The sequence below is a fragment of the Salvelinus alpinus genome, chromosome 3 (assembly GCF_045679555.1).
Source record: "Salvelinus alpinus chromosome 3, SLU_Salpinus.1, whole genome shotgun sequence".
In the NCBI taxonomy this organism is placed as follows: domain Eukaryota; kingdom Metazoa; phylum Chordata; class Actinopteri; order Salmoniformes; family Salmonidae; genus Salvelinus; species Salvelinus alpinus.
Genome location: NC_092088.1, coordinates 71,236,221 through 71,258,911, shown reverse-complemented (window position 1 = coordinate 71,258,911; position 22,691 = coordinate 71,236,221).

Here is a 22,691-nt window from a genome sequence, read left to right as displayed (position 1 = left end):
CTGCTAAAAGGCTTCTATGGAATGGGGTGCTCTTCTGGGTAAAGTCATGTAGTCCAAAAAAAAGAGAAGGTTGTAGCATCTCCCAAAGGGACCGCGATGACAGAGTGTTTGTGTGTCACTGGAAAAGGGTATTTTTGTGTCGGCCGTAGCAGCAGCCCCTCGAATAGCTCCTTTGCAATTTCCTCCTCTTCCATTCTACTTGAGCAGCCGATAACTAAGAACATTAGTTTTATGCGACTTGCCAAGCTTAAATGAAAAGAGAGCTAACTGTAATGACACTACAATTAATTGTCCCAATAGACAGACATCCGTGAGACAAGATATTGACTTCATTACTTGATAATGAATTATACCATTAAGTCAGCCAGGGGTCACCTTGTGTATCAGACACAACGGCTAATATATTGACATCTTCTCTGGAATAAGATAAATTCAGATATGACTGATAAGGCTGATTAGAAGACTCATCCACCATGCAGAGGCAAGGCCTCAGGAGCTGAGTAGTGTGTGTGTGTGTGTGTGTGTGTGTGTGTGTGTGTGTGTGTGTGCGTGCGTGCGTGCGTGCGTGCGTGCGTGCGTGCGTGCGTTAAAGGGCGTTAGGGAGACTTATTAAGTAAAGTGAATGTCCCTCTGTATGGATTCTCTGTATGTCAGAAGAACCATCTGAATGCCAAGGGCAAAGGAGACATTATTATGCAATACAGACTTTCAGGAGTGCATGGACCACACACCTCCCCTATCTTTACCAATATTTAATTTGGCCAAAGCATCCATCCACATAGAAGTTCAGTCTGGAAGCCGTTGGGTTTCTCTGACCTTGGCATTTCTTCTCCACGCTCTCTGTTCTCTTTCTGTTCTGATTATTGAGAACGCTCCGCCTGCAGTACCTCTCCTCATTTGTCATGATTATTGCAGATTTTTTAAACTGTCATCTGTGAGCGTGGATCAATGGCTTGTCGACTTCCCCTTTGTCATATTGGCAGCACAAACAGCCTTTCCCTTCTAAATGAGACCCCTTACTTCTCTGTCTATCAACTGTCCGTCTGGGATCCCTTTGTTAGATCTGTCTACGAATCATCCCTCCAATCAAATGCCCTGCCACTTGTATAACACACACGCACACACACGTGCGCACACACACACACAATCTACAAATGACTAATAGTTTACTGTATTAGTTCAATTCCATATACACTACCGTTCAAAAGTTTGGGGTCACTTAGAAATGTCCTTGTTTTTGAATGAAAAGCACATTTTTGTCCATTAAAATAACATCAAATTGATCAGAAATACAGTGTAGACATTGTTAATGTTCTAAATGACTATTGGAAACTAGACTATTCCATGCGAGAAACGCAAGAAATGACTAGGCTATTCCATGTGAGAAATTGTCAAGAAACTGAAGATCTCGTACAACGCTGTGTACTACTCCCATCACAGAACAGGGAAAACTGTCTCAAACCAGAATAAAAAGAGGAGTGGGAGGCCCCGGTGCACAACTGAGCAAGAGGACAAGTACATTAGAGTGTCTAGTTTGAGAAACAGATGCCTCACAAGTCCTCAACTGTAATCGAACCCAGAAATGCTGATGCTCCAGATACTCAACTAGTCTAAAGAAGGCCAGTTTTATTTCTTCTTTAATCAGAACAATAGTTTTCAGCTGTGCTAACATAATTGCAAAATAGTTTCCTAATGATCAATTAGCCTTTTAAATTATAAACTTGGATTAGCTAACACAACGTGCCATTGGAACACAGGAGTGATGGTTGCTGATAATGGGCCTCTGTACGCCTATGTAGATATTCCATTAAAAATCTGTTGTTTCCAGCTACAATAGTCATTTACAACACTAACAATGTCTTCACTGTATTTCTGATCAATTTGATGTTATTTTAATGGCCGAAAAATTAGTTTTTCTTTCAAAAACAAGGACATTTCTAATTGACCCCAAACTTTTGAACGGTAGTGTATATACACTGCTCAAAAAAATAAAGGGAACACTTAAACAACACAATGTAACTCCAAGTCAATCACACTTCTGTGAAATCAAACTGTCCACTTAGGAAGCAACACTGATTGACAATACATTTCACATGCTGTTGTGCAAATGGAATAGACAAAAGGTGGAAATTATAGGCAATTAGCAAGACACCCCCAATAAAGGAGTGGTTCTGCAGGTGGTGACCACAGACCACTTCTCAGTTCCTATGCTTCCTGGCTGATGTTTTGGTCACTTTTGAATGCTGGCGGTGCTTTCACTCTAGTGGTAGCATGAGACGGAGTCTACAACCCACACAAGTGGCTCAGGTAGTGCAGCTCATCCAGGATGGCACATCAATGCGAGCTGTGGCAAGAAGGTTTGCTGTGTCTGTCAGCGTATTGTCCAGAGCATGGAGGCGCTACCAGGAGACAGGCCAGTACATCAGGAGACGTGGAGGAGGCCGTAGGAGGGCAACAACCCAGCAGCAGGAGCGCTACCTCCGCCTTTGTGCAAGGAAGAGCACTGCCAGAGCCCTCCTACGGCCTCCACGTCTCCTGATGTACTGGCCTGTCTCCTGGTAGCGCCTCCATGCTCTGGACACTACGCTGACAGACACAGCAAACCTTCTTGCCACAGCTCGCATTGATGTGCCATCCTGGATGAGCTGCACTACCTGAGCCACTTGTGTGGGTTGTAGACTCCGTCTCATGCTACCACTAGAGTGAAAGCACCGCCAGCATTCAAAAGTGACCAAAACATCAGCCAGGAAGCATAGGAACTGAGAAGTGGTCACCACCTGCAGAACCACTCCTTTATTGGGGGTGTCTTGCTAATTGCCTATAATTTCCACCTTTTGTCTATTCCATTTGCACAACAGCATGTGAAATGTATTGTCAATCAGTGTTGCTTCCTAAGTGGACAGTTTGATTTCACAGAAGTGTGATTGACTTGGAGTTACATTGTGTTGTTTAAGTGTTCCCTTTATTTTTTTGAGCAGTGTATATACACTGTACATGCAGGTTGACTATAAAAGAACCCATGGCCTGTCTACCACAATTCAAAGATTTTCAAAATAAACAGTTCTATTGAATTACATTGAAAGAGGTAGAGGTGGTGGTGGTGGTGGTGGGTGCATGTTAACTTGCATTTACAATGTAAAGCAGTTGACAATCCAATTTTTTGGCTGTCAAATTTCAATTGTAATGAGGGAAGATTTAATAATGAACCCAGACCCACACCAAACGGAACAATAACTGGTGGTAGACTGCGACTGCGTCCCAAATGGCACCATATTCTTTGTATAAAGTGCACTACTTTTGACCAGAACCTAAAGGCCCTGGTCAAAGGTATCATACTATATAGGGACAGTATATAGGCACTATACAAGTTATTGTTACTCATTGTGCATTTATTCATCGTTTTAGATATATTTTTCTATTATTTCTCTATTTTTCTCTCTGCGTTGTTGGGGAAGGGCCCGTAAGTAAGCATTTCACTGTTAGTCTACAACTGTTGTTTACGAAGCATGTGAAACATTTGATTTGATTTGATTTATTTGGGAATAGGGTGCCATTTGGGACGCAACCTAGTAGACACGACTAGCTGCTGATGATCTGTCTTCCTTTAAGGACTAGTAGAATTCTGTACCTGTAACAAACCAGCCAGTCCCAATCCAATCTCACTCTGTCTGTCTCTACCCTGTCCCTATTCCTACAGTGGCTTGCGAAAATATTCACCCCCCTTGGCATTTTTCCTATTTTGTTTCCTTACAACCTGGAATTAAAATAGATTTTTGGGGGGTTTGTATCATTTGATTTACACAACACGCCTACCACTTTGAAGATGCAAAATATTTTTATTGTGAAACAAATAAGAAATAAGACAAAAAAACAGAAAACGTGAGCGTGCATAAATATTCACCCCCCCAAGTCAATACTTTGTAGAGCCACCTTTTGCAGCAATTACAGCTGCAAGTCTCTTGGGGAATGTCTCTATAAGCTTGGCACATCTAGCCACTGGGATTTTTGCCCATTCTTCAAGGCAAAACTGCTCCAGCTCCTTCAAGTTGGATGGGTTCCGCTGGTGTACAGCAATCTTTAAGTCATACCACAGATTCTCAATTGGATTGAGGTCGGGCTTTGACTATGCCATTCCAAGACATTTAAATGTTTCCCCTTAAACCACTTGAGTGTTGCTTTAGCAGTATGCTTTAGGGTCATTGTCCTGCTGGAAGGTGAACCTCCGTCCCAGTCTCAAATCTCTGGAAGACTGAAACAGGTTTCCCTCAAGAATTTCTTTGTATTTTGCTCCATCCATCATTCCTGCCGATGAAAAACATCGTGTTTTTGGGATAATGAAAGGTGTTGGGTTTACGCCAGACATAGTGTTTTCCTTGATGGCCAAAAAGTTCAATTTTAGTCTCATCTGACCAGAGTACCTTCTTCCATATGTTTGGGGAGTCTCCCACATGCCTTCTGGCGAACACCAAACGGGTTTGCTTATTTTTTCTTTGAGCAATGGCTTTTTATGGCAACTCTTCCGTAAAGCCCAGCTCTGTGGAGTGTACGGCTGAAGGTGGTCCTATGGACAGATACTCCAATCTCCGCTGTGGAGCATTGCAGCTCCTTCAGGGTTATCTTTGGTCTCTTTGTTGCCTCTCTGATTAATGCCCTCGTTGCCCGGTCCGTGAGCTTTGGTGGGCGGCCCTCTCTTGGCAGGTTTGTTGCGGTGCCATAGTCTTTCCATTGTTTTTATAATGTATTTAATGGTGCTCCGTTGGATGTTCAGATATTTTTTTATAACCCAATCCTGATCTGTACTTCTCCACAACTTTGTCCCTGACCTGTTTGGAGAGCTCCTTGGTCTTCATGATGCCGCTTACTTGGTAGTGCCCCTTGCCTAGTGGTGTTGCAGACTCTGGGGCCTTTCAGAACAGGTGTATGTATACTGAGATCATGTGACACTTAGATTGCACACAGGTGAACTTTATTTAACTAATTATGTGACTACTGAAGGTAATTGGTTGCACCAGATCTTATTTAGGGGCTTCATAGCAAAGGAGGTGAATACATATGCACGCACCACTTTTCCGTTTTTTTGAAAGAAGTCATTTTTTTTGTGTATGTCCATTACATGAAATCCAAATAAAAATCCATTTAAATTACAGGTTGTAATGCAACAAAATAGGAAAAATGCCAAGGGGGGATGAATACTTTTGCAAGGCACTTTACAACTGTTAGTGTCTTCAGAGTGTCTTTTGTCTCTACCCATTTCACCATATTCCTTTCCTCCTTCTGTCTCTACCCATTCCACCATATTCCTTTTCTCCTTCTGTCTGTCTCAACCCATTCCACCATATTCCTTCCCTCCTTCTGTCTCTATCCATTCCACCATATTATTTTCCTCCTTCTGTCTCTACCCATTCCACCATATTCCTTTCCTCCTTCTCTGCGAGTGGCTGAGCAGCCCTGACTAGCTGATGATCTGTCTCCCTAAAGGACTAGTACTGTACCTGTAACCAGCCCAATAACCACCCCACAGACATGACCTAGTCTCACTCTGTCCCCCTTTTCTCTCTGCGAGTGGCTGAGCAGGCCTGACAGGCGGATTCCTTTTCTTCTGGATGTATTAAAGGCACTTTCCTGCTCTGACAGCCAGCCTGCTCTGTTCTGTTCTGCCAGCCACCTTCTAGCTCCAGACCACATCCAAAATGGCACCCTAGTCCCTATAAAGTGCACTACTTTTGACCAGAGCCCTATGGCCCTATATAGGGAATACAGTGCCATTTGGGACACAGCCCCAGTCTTCACACTACTCTGGGCAGCCACTACGTCTTGACAGACCCCTGTCACTACCCATCAGCCTCTCTGCTCCTGCTCTGCTCCGCTCTCCACAAGAACCAGCTCTCCCGCATCTGCGCACGCAGACCCACTTTCACCAACCAGCACAATTATTTTTTATGACAAGCCATCCATCAGCTTTAACTTTAAAGCACTTTCCACTGATATCCATTGTTACACTTCTGTGCACTCTTTTTTCCACGCAGCCAGGCAGCTGGTGCGGCACTGCGTGAGAGGATCTGTGAGAGAACATGATACCAGACATTCAAACTAGCGAACCATGTAAATCTACTTAGTCTCTCTTCGCTTTATTTCACATTTTATAAGTTCAATTTTGGGGGGGTGAATTACGCATATTTGTTGTGCATAATATGCCCTTTTCAAATCTGATTTGAGTGCCCTAAATTGCGTCGTGAAAAAAGGTTATAATTTGTCAGCTATCGGAGGGGCGTGGACTCAAGTCAAACTGAAATGAGCAGCTGAACTATTAAAGACTGAGTGTCTTCTGCATGGAGTAATTTGAGGAACTTAAAATAACAGTAAACAGTGATTAGAGATACGATCTTCTTAATGCTGATAATGATAGAGCCATCAAGCTTGATGTGATTTGAAAATACCATATATTATTGCTGAGAAAAGCCATTATCAGATCAGCTCAATTATGTTTTATGAAGCGTGATGGGGACCAATTATTACTGTGTAACTAACTGTATTATAACTGATGCAACCTATACAGTGTGGCATCAGTCACCACTGATCTCTATCATTATTCTCAGAGACTATTTATACCATCAAACACAGATGGATTGTAAACATTTATGCATTGGGTGGGTCTAATCCTGGACGCTGATTGGATAAAACCGCGTTCCAGCCATTGTCTATTCCACAAGTTACCACCGGCTAACTCTGCGTTTACACAAGGAAGCAGCATCGTGTGATGAAACATTGGAAGCCATTCACTTTCATTGGAAAGAAAGCGAGAGAAGCGGAGTGGGCAGGGGACCGTTGAGTGATACGAGCATGAGAGCTGAGCAGGGCGTGGCTAAAGTTGGAGAAAGCTGAACTTTATTCAAATCCTCTGCTATATCGTGACGCTAGTGACCAATCGAAGCACACTATAGCATCTAACCCCTACTGGATTGGCTGACAATGGCTGTTGATACCTAGTTTGCTTGCTAGCTTGTTTGCACTCACATGAGGGCGAGGCTAGCGTAGCTATGTGAGTGCCACTTGTCTAGTGTAAATGGCCAGTAAGGCTATGATGTTGAAATGCCTATTTACTGTTCCATCTCACTGCACAATCCACTGTGTCATCAGCCCAGCCAGGTAATTTATAAACTTGATCTCCAATGTAAAAAGCAACTAGACATTATCTCCCCTTTCTTTTAGACTAGCAATTGGTTTTCAACAGCCGAGATTTGTATCTGTCTCGTTTCAATATTGAAATTCGATCTCCACTGTCCCATTCAGGATTAACATGTCAGGACAAGACAGACAACTTTTCTCAGCCAGTCGAAATCATGAATAATTTGTATGGATATAAAAAGAAATGTCAATGGAAAAACAGGTCAAACGAATCGAAATGCAGCTAGTTTGCTGTCTTTCCATCTTCAGTTTGAAGTGATTGTGTTAGCTGTGTAGTTGGCTAGCTCCTCTGAACAGTGTCCTGACAAGAGAGCAAATATTCTATGCCAAGCGAAATCACGCATCATTAGCTCATTGTTATGGATATATACAAATAAATGTCACTAGAAAACAGTTGAAACATACGCAGATGCAGATACTTTGCTGTTATTCAGGCTGCACTGTTTGACGTGACCATGTTAGCCGTTAGTTGGCTATCTAGCATGCAAGTGATAAGACCGTTGCCAGCGAGCATGACAACGGAACATTTAGAACGAACGACTTGGTTGCGTCCATAGATACAGAATAAAAAGACCAAACCAATAGAATTAATGACCAGCAATCTTGGTTAGCAATCTTGGTTAGCAACCATAGATTTGCAGAACTCTAGATTTGCGTCGCGACTTCGTCTCTGGTCTAACAACACCCGTGCCAATATATCCTCCAAACACCGGCTTCTCGGGCACTATCACTTAATTGGAGATCCAAGCGAAAGATCTGGCATTGATCATCTCCTGCCAGTGGTCACACAGTGCAACACTGACTGTGGGGCCTTAGGTGTCTAGGCCTTAGAGATCTTTCTCTTCAGGCCATAATAGCACAGTTCACACAAGCATGCTGGTGTCCCCTCGAGTCCCCCAGATGCTGCTCCCACCTCCCCGTCCTGCTCTCGTCATTAACTCTCACACTGAGATTTGAATTAATGTTCCTCGCGGCACAAGACAGATTCTGCATCAGGCCACGTTTTCAGAGCTGTCAGTCTAATTAAAGAGGCTAGACCCAGACGGATGATGGGCCAGAGCCGTCTCTCTCTCGATGTATTAGTATCGATGGCACTTAATCGTGATGACCCCACCCGGTCACGAGTCACAAGGCACCCCAGTGGTTCTGAGTACCCACAGGCTCAAAGTTACAATCACTTCCATGTGAGGGAGAGGTTATGTATTGCAAGAGTTAAAATAGCCTATAGGCTGTACAGCTCTATCAGGACAATAGTAAAAACATCATCATATGCAGCAAGAAAACAGCAACATTTATTCCAATGTTTTCATGAAACGTTATATCACAGCAACAAAGTGTGAACATATGGTTATGAATGACCCAGATGGTTCCAGGATCTGTTGCCTTACCTCCTCTATCATGGGATTGTTAAGATGTATAATTAATCAGGTGTTGATAACTTAGATATAATGAGAACATGACTTGATACTTGCTGCTTGTTATTCTAACCAGTACATGTTGGTTGTTTTCTCTCTCCCCCCAACTCGCAATCGGTTGATTCTATGCTATTAGAAAGATTGAAAGTATACAACATGTGAAGCATTACAGCACGCAAAGGGATCAGAAGAGGGAGATAGATGGGATGGGCAGAGGGAAGCCGAGAGGTGGGACTTATGACTGGAACAGATCAGGTTTGAGAATTGTTCTAAAAAAAATGACATGGGGACTTGGGAATTTGGTTGGAGCAGCTTCACTTCAGGTGTAGAATGTATGTTTGTTTTTTTCTTAAAAAATAAATACAAAAATAGCTTGCCTCCTCAAAACGGAAAGATTTTGTTCTATGGTATTAATTTAGTGTCTTTTCACTTTTCATCCCAAAGCACCATTTTAAGGTGAGAGGAGTGGTGTGTGTGTGTAAGTGTGTGTAAGTGTGTGTAAGTGTGTGTGCGTGCGTGCAAGCGTGCGCAAACCCATCTGTGGGTCGCAGTGGCAGTACAGTGCTGTCCTGGTGGCTGGCCTGGCCAGTGTGGCTGGCAGTACGGGGTTAACTTCAACCTCCTTGCTGCCTCCCTGTCTGACACTGTATTAATCACCATTGATGTGTGCTCTAAAAGGATTGCTGCAGGAAATAAAGACCCTGTGGTGTCAGGCGCCTTGCCCTGATGTGACTCCATCAGACAAGTGGATGCGTATTGACAAGGCGAGAAGAGGAGAGAGGGAGCAATCAGTCCGAGAGTCAGTCACCTTGGAACTGACGCAATGTCATGAAAGTCCACACCATTATTCCTCACCTTCCCAGACTGCACAGGAGGAGCATTATTTAAAGTCAAACATCTAGCCTACACACAGGCTGAAAGTCACCAGAAGGACGGAACACACATTCAGTGGCGGACACACACAAGCATGCACGTACACCGAACACACACACACACCACTCCTCCCACAGATCAAAGCACCGACCACCGAGACCCTTTCATCACTCCTACTGGCAGCTAGAAGTCGAGGACGATGCCAAGCCATTTATTGACATATCTTGACCATCTTAATGTTAAATACCCTGGAAACACCACATTATATGGTAGGTGATGCTTACCGCTCTATAAATATAAATTAAGTTCCTGCGCCAAATTCAATGAGTTTTATTAGTTGGTATGCGTCCCAAATGGGTCCCTATTCCCTACATACTGTACTACTTAGGGAAAAGGGTGCTATTTGTGATGCACACTTTGGAGTAGTAATTTAATGAGCACCAGTAGCTCATGACGGCTTCAGTATTCTCATTAATAAGCTGAACTTTTCTCTTTGTTGAAGAGGGCTGATCGCTATTACATGCCTCAAAAGTTAAAGTAATTTAATTTCATCCATTTTATTTCATTATTTGAGGGGTAAAAGAAAAATCTCTGCATGGAAATTTGACACATCAGTGTGAATGAACAAACACTAGGAAAGTGATTCTCTAAAGAACTGAACTTTAATAAAAGCAGATAAAATGTATTTTTCAAATATTATTATATTGAAATATATTGAAAGGGGGAAAAAATGTATATATGTATTTGACCACTTAGTCTATATTACAGGAGGGGAGAGTTGAGTGAGTTGATACATATTTTACATTCAGCATCACTCTAAGGGAAATATAGTATCCTTTCTAACAAAGATATCTACATATATTTCAGGATGTTGTGTATCCCTGGAAATAATCAGAATTCATGTAAACATAACAGTTTTCAAAACATAGCTTGCCCCAAAAAGGTGATCTCGTGGCACAACTTACCCCGGGTATGGGGTAAATTGAGCCACGGGAAAGGGTATGTTAAGCCGGCTACACATTTCTGTACTGAATGAAGTATTACCACTACCTTTTTAAAACTATGTCCATCTTTATTTCCCGAACACATTTTTTACCACAGGCTTAACAAATACTTTATATTTTTTTAACACTTTTAACATATTCCAAGCAAAATTGTACTACACCGGCTCTGACGCGCGTCAGACGCGGCAGGGCTTGCAAACTATTACAGACTACAAAGGGAAGCACAGCCGAGAGCTGCCCAGTGACACGAGCTTACCACACGAGCGAAATAACTTCTATCCTCGCTTCGAGGCAAGTAACACTGAAACATGCATGAGAGCATCAGCTGTTCCGGATGACTGTGTGATCACGGTCTCTGCAGCCGATGTGAGTAAGACTTTCAAACAGGTCAACATTCACAAGGCCTCAGGACCAGGACCAGACGGATTACCAGGACATGTACTCCTAGCATGCGCTGACGAACTGGCAAGTGTCTTCACTGACATTTTCAACCTCTCCCTGTCTGAGTCTGTAATACCAACATGTTTCAAGCAGACCACCATAGTCCCTGTGCCAAAGAACACTAAGGTAACCTGCCTAAATGACTACCGACCCGAAGCACTCATGTCTGTAGCCATGAAATGCTTTGAAAGGCTGGTCAGGGCTCACATCAACACCATTATCCCAGAAACACTGGACCCACTCCAATTTGCGTACCGCACCAACAGATCCACAGATGATGCAATCTCTATTGCACTCCACACTGCCCTTTCACACATGGACAAAAGGAACTCCTATGTGAGAATGATATTCATTGACTACAGCTCAGCGTTCAACACCATAGTACTCTCAAAGCTCATCACTAAGCTAAGGACCCTGGGACTAAACACCTCCCTCTACAACTGGATCCTGAACTTCCTGACGGGCCGCCCCCAGCTAATAAGGGTAGGTAACAACACATCCGCCACGCTGATCCTCAACACTGGGGCCCCTCAGGGGTGTGTGCTCAGCCCCCTCCTGTACTCTCTGTTCACTCATGACTGCACGGCCAGGCACGACTCCAACACTATCATTAAGTTTGCTGATGACACAATAGTGGTAGGCCTGATCACCGACAACGATGAGACAGCCTATAGGGAGGAGGTCAGAGACCTGGCAGTGTGGTGCAAGGACAACAACCTCTTCCTCAACGTGATCAAGACAAAGGAGATGATTGTGGACTACAGGAAAAGGAGGACCAAACATGCCCCCATTCTCATCGATGGAGCTGTAGTGGAGCAGGTTGAGAGCTTCAAGTTTCTTGGCGTCCACATCATCAACAAACTAACATGGTCCAAGCACACCAAGACAGTCGTGAAAAGGGCACAACAAAACCTATTCCCCCCCAGGAGACTAAAAATATTTGGCATGGGTCCTCAGATCCTCAAAAGGCTTTACAACTGCACCATTAAGAGCATCCTGACGGGTTGCATCACTGCCTGGTATGGCAACTGCTCGGCCTCCAACCGCAAGGCACTACAGAGAGTAGTGCGTACGACCCAGTATATCACCGGGGCCACGCTTCCTGCCATCCAGGACCTCTACACCAGGCGGTGTCAGAGGAAGGCCCTAAAAATTGTCAAAGACTCCAGCCACCCTAGTCGTAGACTGTTCCCTCTGCTACCGCACGGCAAGCCATAAGACTCCTGAACAGCTAATCAAATGGCATTGCAACATACATTGCACATTGATAGATAGACATACAGTACATTGCAAATTGATATCATACATTGCAAAATGATAGACACACAATTTCTGCTTAGTCACTTTAATAACTCTACCTACATTTGTATACTACCTCAATTACCTCGACACCGGTGCCCCCGTACATTGACGTTGACTCTGTACCTGTATCCCCTGTATATAGCCCCGTTATTGTTATTTACTGCTGCTCTTTAATTATTTGTTATTCTTATCTCTTACTTTTTTAAGGTATTTTCATAAAACTGCATTGTTGGTTAAGGCCTTGGAAGTAAGCATTTCACTCTAAGGTCTACACCTGTTGTGTTTGGCTCATGTGACAAATACAATTTGATTTGATTTGACATAGGCCAGGTCCTGTTGTTACCTCATATCCCTGCAATAATGTGTTACATTACGCCTGGGAAGAAAACACCTAAATTTGCTCAACTTGCAATTTGCTCAACCATTGGCTCAACTTACCCCATGGCCATTGGCTCAACTTACCCCAAGGCAAACATTTTGACTATATTTGCCCACACAGCTACAAGGATGCACTTTAGGACCTCATATTGAAACTTATAGAGACCCCAACTGATGTATAGAACAATCTTAAAATGATCTACTTTGGTTTAGATATAGGTATCATGAAACCTTTAACACAATACATTCATTTGACTTCCTGAAAATCTTTTCTTTTTTTTTTACCAAACTTGCTTACCACTTTGTCCATGTGATTTTTTTCCTTCACAGACTCCATGAAATTATGACCTATTCCTAAATATTTGGTCAAATGATGCACTTTGTGTATCGTTTCTTTGCTCAACTTACCCCTCTCTCCACTATATCTTCAAAACGGATATACTGCACATTATAATGTAGTTACGGGTTAGTTTCAGGGTAGTTTGAAAAGAAATATAGCGAAGGTGATGCACCAGTTAAGCAATGATTCTCAAACACAGCCCAATAAACTAGCTATATCTTCTACATTTACTTCAAATGGAGAGGAAGGAGGAAGAGAAAGAGATTATTTGGATAAGACTAGCTGAAACACAGCACAGGGTCAGACTAGCTGAAACACAACACAGGGTAAGACTAGCTGAAACACAGCACAGGGTCAGACTAGCTGAAACACAACACAGGGTAAGACTAGCTGAAACACAACACAGGGTCAGACTAGCTGAAACACAACACAGGGTAAGACTAGCTGAAACACAACACAGGGTAAGACTATCTGGAACACAACACAGGGTAAGACTAGCTGAAACACAGCACAGGGTCAGACTAGCTGAAACACAACACAGGGTAAGACTAGCTGAAACACAACACAGGGTAAGACTAGTTGAAACACAACACAGGGTAAGACTATCTGGAACACAACACAGGGTAAGACTAGCTGAAACACAGCACAGGGTCAGACTAGCTGAAACACAACACAGGGTAAGACTAGCTGAAACACAACACAGGGTAAGACTAGCTGAAACACAACACAGGGTAAGACTAGCTGAAACACAGCACAGGGTCAGACTAGCTGAAACACAACACAGGGTAAGACTAGCTGAAACACAACACAGGGTAAGACTAGCTGAAACACAACACAGGGTAAGACTATCTGGAACACAACACAGGGTAAGACTAGCTGAAACACAGCACAGGGTCAGACTAGCTGAAACACAACACAGGGTAAGACTAGCTGAAACACAACACAGGGTAAGACTAGCTGAAACACAACACAGGGTAAGACTATCTGGAACACAACACAGGGTAAGACTAGCTGAAACACAGCACAGGGTCAGACTAGCTGAAACACAACACAGGGTAAGACTAGCTGAAACACAACACAGGGTAAGACTAGCTGAAACACAACACAGGGTAAGGCTAACTGAATCCCAGCACAGGGTAGGAAGTATAAGACATTCGCTGACCCTCCTTGGTAGTCTACCTCTCTGAGCTGCCTTCCAAAAGGACTGTTATTTAAGAAACAATTAGGGGCAGACACACAGCAATTTGCAGGCAGTCTTACTCCAAGGCCCCCGCCCTACTGAAGGGGCCTCTCACGGTTGATTTATCACACTGTCTCCTACACCGGGCAACATAATTAATAGGACCATGGACTTCTAATTCCACCCACTTCCACAGCCTAGTGGATTTCACTTGATTTACGACGGCTAGCGAGTATGCATTTTATCAGTTCATTCGCTCGTTATTTATGCTGATGACCAATTTCAATGGGTCGCTATCATCTAACTCACTACTAATCAAAGAGAATTAGGGTTCACTGCATTATGTAGAATACGCTAATTTATTTTCAGAACAAGGAGGTTGGGTGGATTGAAACAGAACAGCAACAGCTAGACTAGCTGCATAGTCGGATTCTGATCCCAGTGTTAGAAAGAATGGTGACAGTGCATTGAGGTCTTTCTGCTATTGTAACTAGCCACTAAACACGCACTGTGGGGTAATTAATCACTTGAATGCCTGCAAACACAAGGCAATGTTTAACTGAAGCAGGGAACAATAACAGTATTTAAATACTGATTATAATTAGGATGCCATATCATCCATCCTGGCTGGTACTATGCTTCCAGTTGGCAGAGCAATGTGTATTCAGGCCCAAGTTATGGTGGGATGTCAGATTTTGATCTTGCTTCTTTTGAGCACCAATCAAACATGATATACCAACCCAGACCATTGTAAGTGTACCACTCTACTCTGCATTGTTTTGTCAAAGGCATCTTTTAGAGAGAAACCATCCAGAAAACTAAACTATAATGCACATTATGCAGCGTAATCACCCAGGAATGTACTCCATTTACAAATGGCAGCCCAAATACTCAGCTGCCCATTTTACTCTCAATAATCTGTGACGTTCCGACACTCTGCTCTAAAGCATTCTACTTTCTGAGTAACAACCTTGCTTTTCTCTTGTCTCTGTAGGATGTTAAAGCACCAAGAACACAACTGGATCGGAAACAAACAGTCCCTCTTAGGTGCAAGTCTCGAACAATAAGAATGAATTATTAGCCTGCATGCTGAAAGTAATGGCTCCTGAATCGCAGTATAGATTAATGGTATGCATTACTACAAACCCAGATAAATTGGGTCACATTGTAGCTCCCTGTTTGTTAGAAAAATTACACCTGTTCAAGATGTTATGAACCTGCAAATGCTATTCTGAAGGTTAAATTGTGTATTACTATAAAACCAATTGAGATGGAGAAAACGGCTGGCAGTGGAGCATTATTTAATGTCCTAGCCGGCAGTGTTACAATAGGGTAGGATTAAGATGCAATAAGCCTCGGCGAGTCAGAGAGAAATGGTTCCCTGTAAACAATGCAGTAAAAAAACGAGTCGCTCCGCAGCACATACAGTCGATTTAAAGCTCCACATAAGTCATTTTAATGCTACAGCAAACTTCCCAAGACAGGAGTATCTTCTATTTACAATCACCCTCCGATTAACCACAGATTTTATTTCACATTCAGAGTCACATTTGTAGGTCACTGTCCTGCATGACAAAAACCTCTCTGTGTTGTATAAAAAAAACTATATTGGGCAAAAGTAATGATAATATTATATAGGATTTATGGTACATACAGTTTTGCTAAAAACCAAGATGCTTTACAACAATATTAGCCACAAGGTCAAAGAAATAACAAAAAACAACAAGTGACAAAATTCACAGAAAAGACTTAAAGATTCTTCACGGTGGACTATAAACCAACTAAATCTCCATCCTCCAGTCAGTCTCCATCCTTATTGCGTTTAATTATTCAACGACACAGAGACTGATAAGGTGTTTCCACGGCGAGATTAATCACAATGTTCATCAGTGACAGTCAGGCAGCTCAGTAGGAGATACACCTCCAGACAATGGATGAGCCCCAAATGGCATCCTTGTGTCTACACATAGTGCATTACTCTTGACCAGGGCCCATAAGGCGGTGGTCAAAAGTAGTGCACTATATAGGGAATATGGCGCCATTTGGGACACAGAGGTGAAGGGAACAGCCATCGACTAGCTACATCCTCCCGGTTTACAAGGTGTATCATTTAGCCCAGAGGGTAATAAGATGCACAATTTACACAGGACTGTCTGTCAATAAGCCTGTCGATAGACGGACACTTAGCATCTATCATCCCCGGAATCAATGCCATTTTTCAGCTATGAATCCCCGGAAAATGATAGCTTTCAAATAAATGGTGGAAAGAGAAACATGACCCTCCTTGGGGAGAGATAGATAGATGTAGGGCAGCTCAATTCCCCCCCTCCCCTGTACACCACCCCACTGCCCACTACTCCTAACAGCTCTGGGATGCTCAGGCGTTCTTCTCAGCTCAATAAGGGAAAGGAAAGGTCACGGGATATTACAGGAGAATACCTATGTAACAAGATGTTAAGACTGACTCAGACATGACAGCAGAGCAGGCCAAGAACTACCTGGGATAAAAGGTTGAACATCTATATCAATATCATATAAAAAGCCTCTCAATGACAATATGAAAGAGGGAAGTGGTATGACTGTGAATGTAGTAAATTGGACCTACATGGACCTTGAATTAGGCTTGTGTTAGGTTGAAGGGCACCTCTATTTGTCTATGATAGTATTAGGGGAAGATTGAAAGCCTGGCTCAATGGCGAACATGCACAAAGATGGCAGAATTCAGATATGATGTCATTGTCTTTAGCACTATCCCCTGAGTTGTTAAACTACGGCTTGCGATATGTTTTATTGATTTTTATTTTTTATTTTTTTATTTTACCTTTATTTAACCAGGTAGGCTAGTTGAGAACAAGTTCTCATTTACAACTGCGACCTGGCCAAGATAAAGCACAGCAGTTGAACACATACAACAACACAGAGTTACACATGGAATAAACAAACATACAGTCAATAATACAGTAGGGGAAAAAAAGTCTATATACAGTGAGTTCAAATGAGGTAAGATAAGGAAGGTAAGGCAATAAATAGGCCATGGTGGCGAAGTAATTACAATATAGGAATTTAACACTGGAATGGTAGATGTGCAGAAGATGAATGTGCAAGTAGAGACACTGGGGTGCCAAGGAGCAAGATAAATAAATGCAGAATGGGGATGAGGTAGTTGGAAGGGCTATTTACAGATGGGCTATGTACAGGTGCAGTGATGTGTGAGCTGCTCTGACAGCTGGTGCTTAAAGCTAGTGAGGGAGATATGAGTCTCCAGCTTCAGTGATTTTTGCTGTTCGTTCCAGTCATTGGCAGCAGAGAACTGGAAGGAAAGGCGGCCAAAGTAGGAATTGGCTTTGGGGGTGACCAGTGAGATATACCTGCTGGAGCGCGTGCTACGGGTGGGTGCTGCTATGGTGACCTGTGAGCTGAGATAAGGCAGGGCTTTAACTAGCAGTGACTTGTAGATGACCTGGAGCCAGTGGGTTTGGCGACGAGTATGAAGCGAAGGCCAGCCAACGAGAGCGTACAGGTCGCAGTGGTGGGTAGTATATGGGGCTTTGGTGACAAAACGGATGGCACTGTGATAGACTGCATCCAATTTGTTGAGTAGAGTTTTGGAGGCTATTTTATAAATGACATCACCGAAGTCGAGGATCGGTAGGATGGTCAGTTTTACGAGGGTATGTTTTGCAGCATGAGTGAAGGATGCTTTGTTGCGTAATCTGAAGTCGATTCTAGATTTAATTTTGGATTGGAGATGCTTAATGTGAGTCTGGAAGGAGAGTTTGCAGTCTAACCAGACACCTAGGTATTTGTAGTTGTCCACATATTCTAAGTCAGAACCATCCAGAGTAGTGATGCTGGACGGGCGGGCAGGTGCGGGCAGTGATCGGTTGAAGAGCATGCATTTAGTTTTACTTGCATTTAAGAGCAGTTGGAGGCCACGGAAGGAGAGTTGTATAGCATTGAAGCTCGTCTGGAGGTCAGTTAACACAGTGTCCAAAGAATGGCCAGAAGTGTGACAATACAGAGGCGGATGCAAGATGCAAGCAACGATGGTTTAATGAATACAGTTTACAGCAGCAACAGGACAGACAGACTGTACTCAGACGGAATCCGACCCAGGGACTAGGGCGCATCTTCCGATGATAGCGTGCTGAGAAATCCAGGGGAGTGTGTCCGGATGGGTAGGAAGGAGCACAGAAGATAATCCACACAAGGGCGGCGAGAGAATGAGCACAGACACACGACACAACCTCAGGGAAGTAACAACGATCTGACAACAAGAAACACTGGTTACAGAACATATAAAGGGAAGATAAGTGATTCCAGCTGGCGCAGACAATCAGGCCGAGATTGGGAACCACGCCCACACAAACACGGGAGAGAGAGAGAGAGAGAGAGAGAGAGAGAGAGAGAAAAAGAGAAAGAGAAAGAGAAAGAGAGAGAGAGAGGGAGGCAGTGGATTCATGAACCGTGACAATACCCCCCCCCCCTAGGAACGCCTCTTGGCGTTCCCAGGCGAATATACCTGTCGATTGAAATCATCGATAAGGGAGTGATCCAGAATGTCCCTAGCAGGTACCCAACTTCTCTCCTCCGGACCGTAACCCTCCCAGTCCACCAGGTACTGGATTCCGCGTCCCCTCCTTCTAGAGTCCAAAATACGATTGACAGAAAAGGTGGGTTCCCCATCAACAAGTCGTGGCGGCGGGGGAACTGGGACCGGCGGGTTAATGCGTGCCTGAAACACAGGTTTTATTTTAGACACATGAAAGGTAGGATGAATTCTCCTATACGCCGGAGGAAGCTTGAGCCGGACCGCCACCGGACTAATGATCCTGGTGACTTTGAACGGGACGATAAATTTGGGGGCAAGCTTGTTCGAAACGGATCGGAGTGGAATGTTCTTAGTAGAAAGCCACACTCCTTGGCCAACGACGTATACCGGAGGCTTCGACCGGCGGCGATCGCCCTTAGCCTTGGTGCGCGCCCCCACCCGGAGAAGAGTCTCACGGGCTCTGCTCCATGCGTGACGGCACCTCTGGATGAAAGCGTGAGCGGAGGGAACAGTGACCTCGGACTCCGTACTGGGAAAGATAGGTGGCTGGTAACCTAAACTACACTCAAACGGAGAGAGACCCGTGGCTGCCACTGGCAACGAATTGTGAGCGTACTCAACCATAGAGAGTTGTTGACTCCAGGAAGAGGGATTCTTAGAAACCAAACATCGCAACACTCTCTCCAAATCTTGGTTGGCCCTCAGCTAAGTGGCTGACTCCTGGATGACACGCTACGTTGGAGCAATGCCCCCACCGAATAACATCGGACCGACACCCCTCCGGCACAAACAACCGATTAGGCGGGCAACCGGGCGGAGGCTTTACCCCTTCTAAGGCCGTTTTGACCCTCGATTCAACCTCCCATGTGAGTGTGGAGACCACTAGGGTCCCGGGTAGGATGCACTCGGGAGTGGATGGGCGTTCGGAATGGTCAAAAATGCGAGAAAGGGAATCGGGTTTGACATTCTTGGAACCCGGGCGATACGAGAGAGAGAAGTCAAAACGTCCGAAAAAGAGTGCCCACCGCGCCTGCCTGGAGTTGAGTCGCTTGGCGGTTCTGATATATTCCAAATTTTTGTGATCGGTCCAAACTATAAAAGGTACCCCCGAACCCTCTAACCAATGGCGCCACTCCTCCAGTGCTAACTTCACTGCCAACAACTCTCTGTTGCCAATGTCGTAGTTGCGTTCCGCAGGTGATAACCGATGGGACAGGAACGCGCAAGGGTGCATCTTGTCGTCAGAAGAGGAACGTTGGGAAAGTACCGCACCTACCCCCACCTCTGAAGCGTCCACCTCCACCACGAACTGACGCGAGGGATCGGGAGCTATGAGGATGGGGGCCGAAATAAAGCGGCTCTTGAGTTTGGCGAATGCAGCCTCGGCTGTATCGGACCACCTGAACGTCACTCTGGGGGAGGTTAAGGCGGTAAGAGAAGCGACTATCTGGCTAAAGTTGCGAACGAAACGCCGGTAGAAATTGGTGAATCCCAGAAACCTCTGTAGGGCCTTACGGGAATCTGGGCTTGGCCAATCCACCACAGCCTTAACCTTGTCAGGATCCATGCGAATACCTTCAGTCGAGACGATGTAACCTAGGAATGGAACGGATTGTGCATGAAAAATGCATTTCTCCGCCTTCACAAAAAGTCCATTCTCCAACAACCTCTGAAGCACTCGTCTGACGTGCTGAACGTATTCCTGGAGAGAAGAAGAAAAAATCAGTATGTCATCCAGGTAAACATATATGAACTGATCAATCATGTCTCTCAGCACGTCATTGACGAGTGCCTGGAAAACCGCTGGGGAGTTGGATAGCCCAAAAGGCATGACCAAATATTCGAAGTGCCCTCTGGGGGTGTTAAACGCGGTCTTCCATTCGTCCCCCCTCCTTATGCGAACCAAATGATATGCATTACGTAAATCCAACTTAGTGAACACGGATGCTCCCTGTAACCTTTCAAAGGCTGAGGACATCAACGGTAAGGGATAGGTATTCTTCACTGTGATGTTATTCAACCCACGGTAATCAATGCAAGGACGCAGAGATCCGTCCTTCTTCCCCACAAAGAAGAACCCCGCCCCCGCTGGAGAAGAGGAAGGACGAATGAATCCAGAGGCCAGAGAATCAGAGATGTATCTCTCCATAGCCTCCCTCTCAGGAACAGAGAGTGAATATAACTTGCCTTTAGGCGGAGACTCACCTGGCAATAATTCTATTGCACAGTCATAGGGACGATGCGGAGGAAGAGAAGCAGCACGGGACTTACTGAACACCTCCTTCAGGTCGAGGTATTCAACGGGCACGTTAGACAAATCCACTGCCTCCTCTAGAAACACAGAATCAGACACAGATGAATAAGCAGACACTAAACAGGACTCAGGACACTTGTTACTCCACAAGGATATAGAGTTATGACCCCAGTCAACTCTGGGGTTGTGTTGGGTGAGCCAAGGGTGGCCGAGAACTAATGGTGCAAGGGGTGAGTCCATGAGTAGAAATGATAGTGTCTCAGTGTGATTGCCAGAAGTGATGAGTGTGATAGGTTCAGTGGTGTGAGAAATGTTGGGGAGTTCTTGACCATTGAGAGCGTTGACGGATATCTTGTGCGTGAGTGAGGTGATAGGAATCTGGAGTTTGTGAGCGAGCTTGAAGTCCATAAAATTACCCTCTGCTCCTGAGTCCAGTAAGGCTTGGGTGTCGTGCGTGTGGGTGGCCCATCTTAGTCTTACCGGGAGGAGAGTAGATGATGAGGTCTTCTCTGTGGTGACACCACCCGATAGTAGCCTCATACTTACTACCGGGCCTGATCTTTTACCGGGCAGGAGTGGATAAAGTGGCCCGCTCTACCACAGTAGAGACAGAGTCCTTGGGATCTCCGCCTCTCCCTCTCTTCCCGGGAGAGGCGAGCTCTCCCCAGCTGCATGGGTTCGTGAGCGGAGGCTGAACTGGCCATGTTCCCGCCGCTGGCATGCCAGCCCTCCGTGTCGTTATACGGTCTGTTAGGGCATGCTCGGCGGCCAATACGACTCAGACGAGCGTCGACCCTCAAGGCTAGTTCCACTAGTCCATTTAAACTCCTGGGAAGGTCCAGAACATAAATCTCCTTCTGGATCCGGTCCTCCAGCCCATGCAGGAACATGTCCCACTGCGCCTCCTCGTTCCACTGACAATCTGCGGCCAGAGTGCGGAATTGGATGGAGTATTCCGATACTGAACGGTCTCCTTGGCGAAGGTCAGCGAGTAGTCTGGCCGCCTCCCTACCCGCCACGGCCCGATCGAAGACCCTTCTCATCTCCTCGGAGAGTGTCTGGAAAGAGGTGCAGCATGGGTCCTGGTTCGCCCACACCGCCGTTCCCCAAAGAGCCGCTTTGCCTGATAGCAGTGTGAGTACGAATGCTACCTTAGACTGTTCACGGTTGAAGGTCCGTGGCTGCAACGAGAAATGCATGGAACATCTCGTAAGAAAAGCTCTGCAATAGTCAGGATCACCTGAATAACCCTCTGGTGTCGGTAGCCGTGGCTCTAGCTGGGAATCCGGCTCTGGCGGGGCGGGTTGAACTGCCGGTGTAGGTGGCGCAGCGAGACCCCTCAGATGTTGTAATTGTTGGGTCAGCTGGGATACCTGCGTCGCAAGGGCTTGTACTGCCCGACCTGTGCTGGAGATGTTCTCCTCTTGTTGATCCATTCTCGTGATACTGCGGGAAATGAATTAGGTCAGACTCGTTGAACTCGCTGCATCCATGGTGTGGTCAGATCGTTCTGTGACAATACAGAGGCGGATGCAAGATGCAAGCAACGATGGTTTAATGAATACAGTTTACAGCAGCAACAGGACAGACAGACTGTACTCAGACGGAATCCGACCCAGGGACTAGGGCGCATCTTCCGATGATAGCGTGCTGAGAAATCCAGGGGAGTGTGTCCGGATGGGTAGGAAGGAGCACAGAAGATAATCCACACAAGGGCGGCGAGAGAATGAGCACAGACACACGACACAACCTCAGGGAAGTAACAAC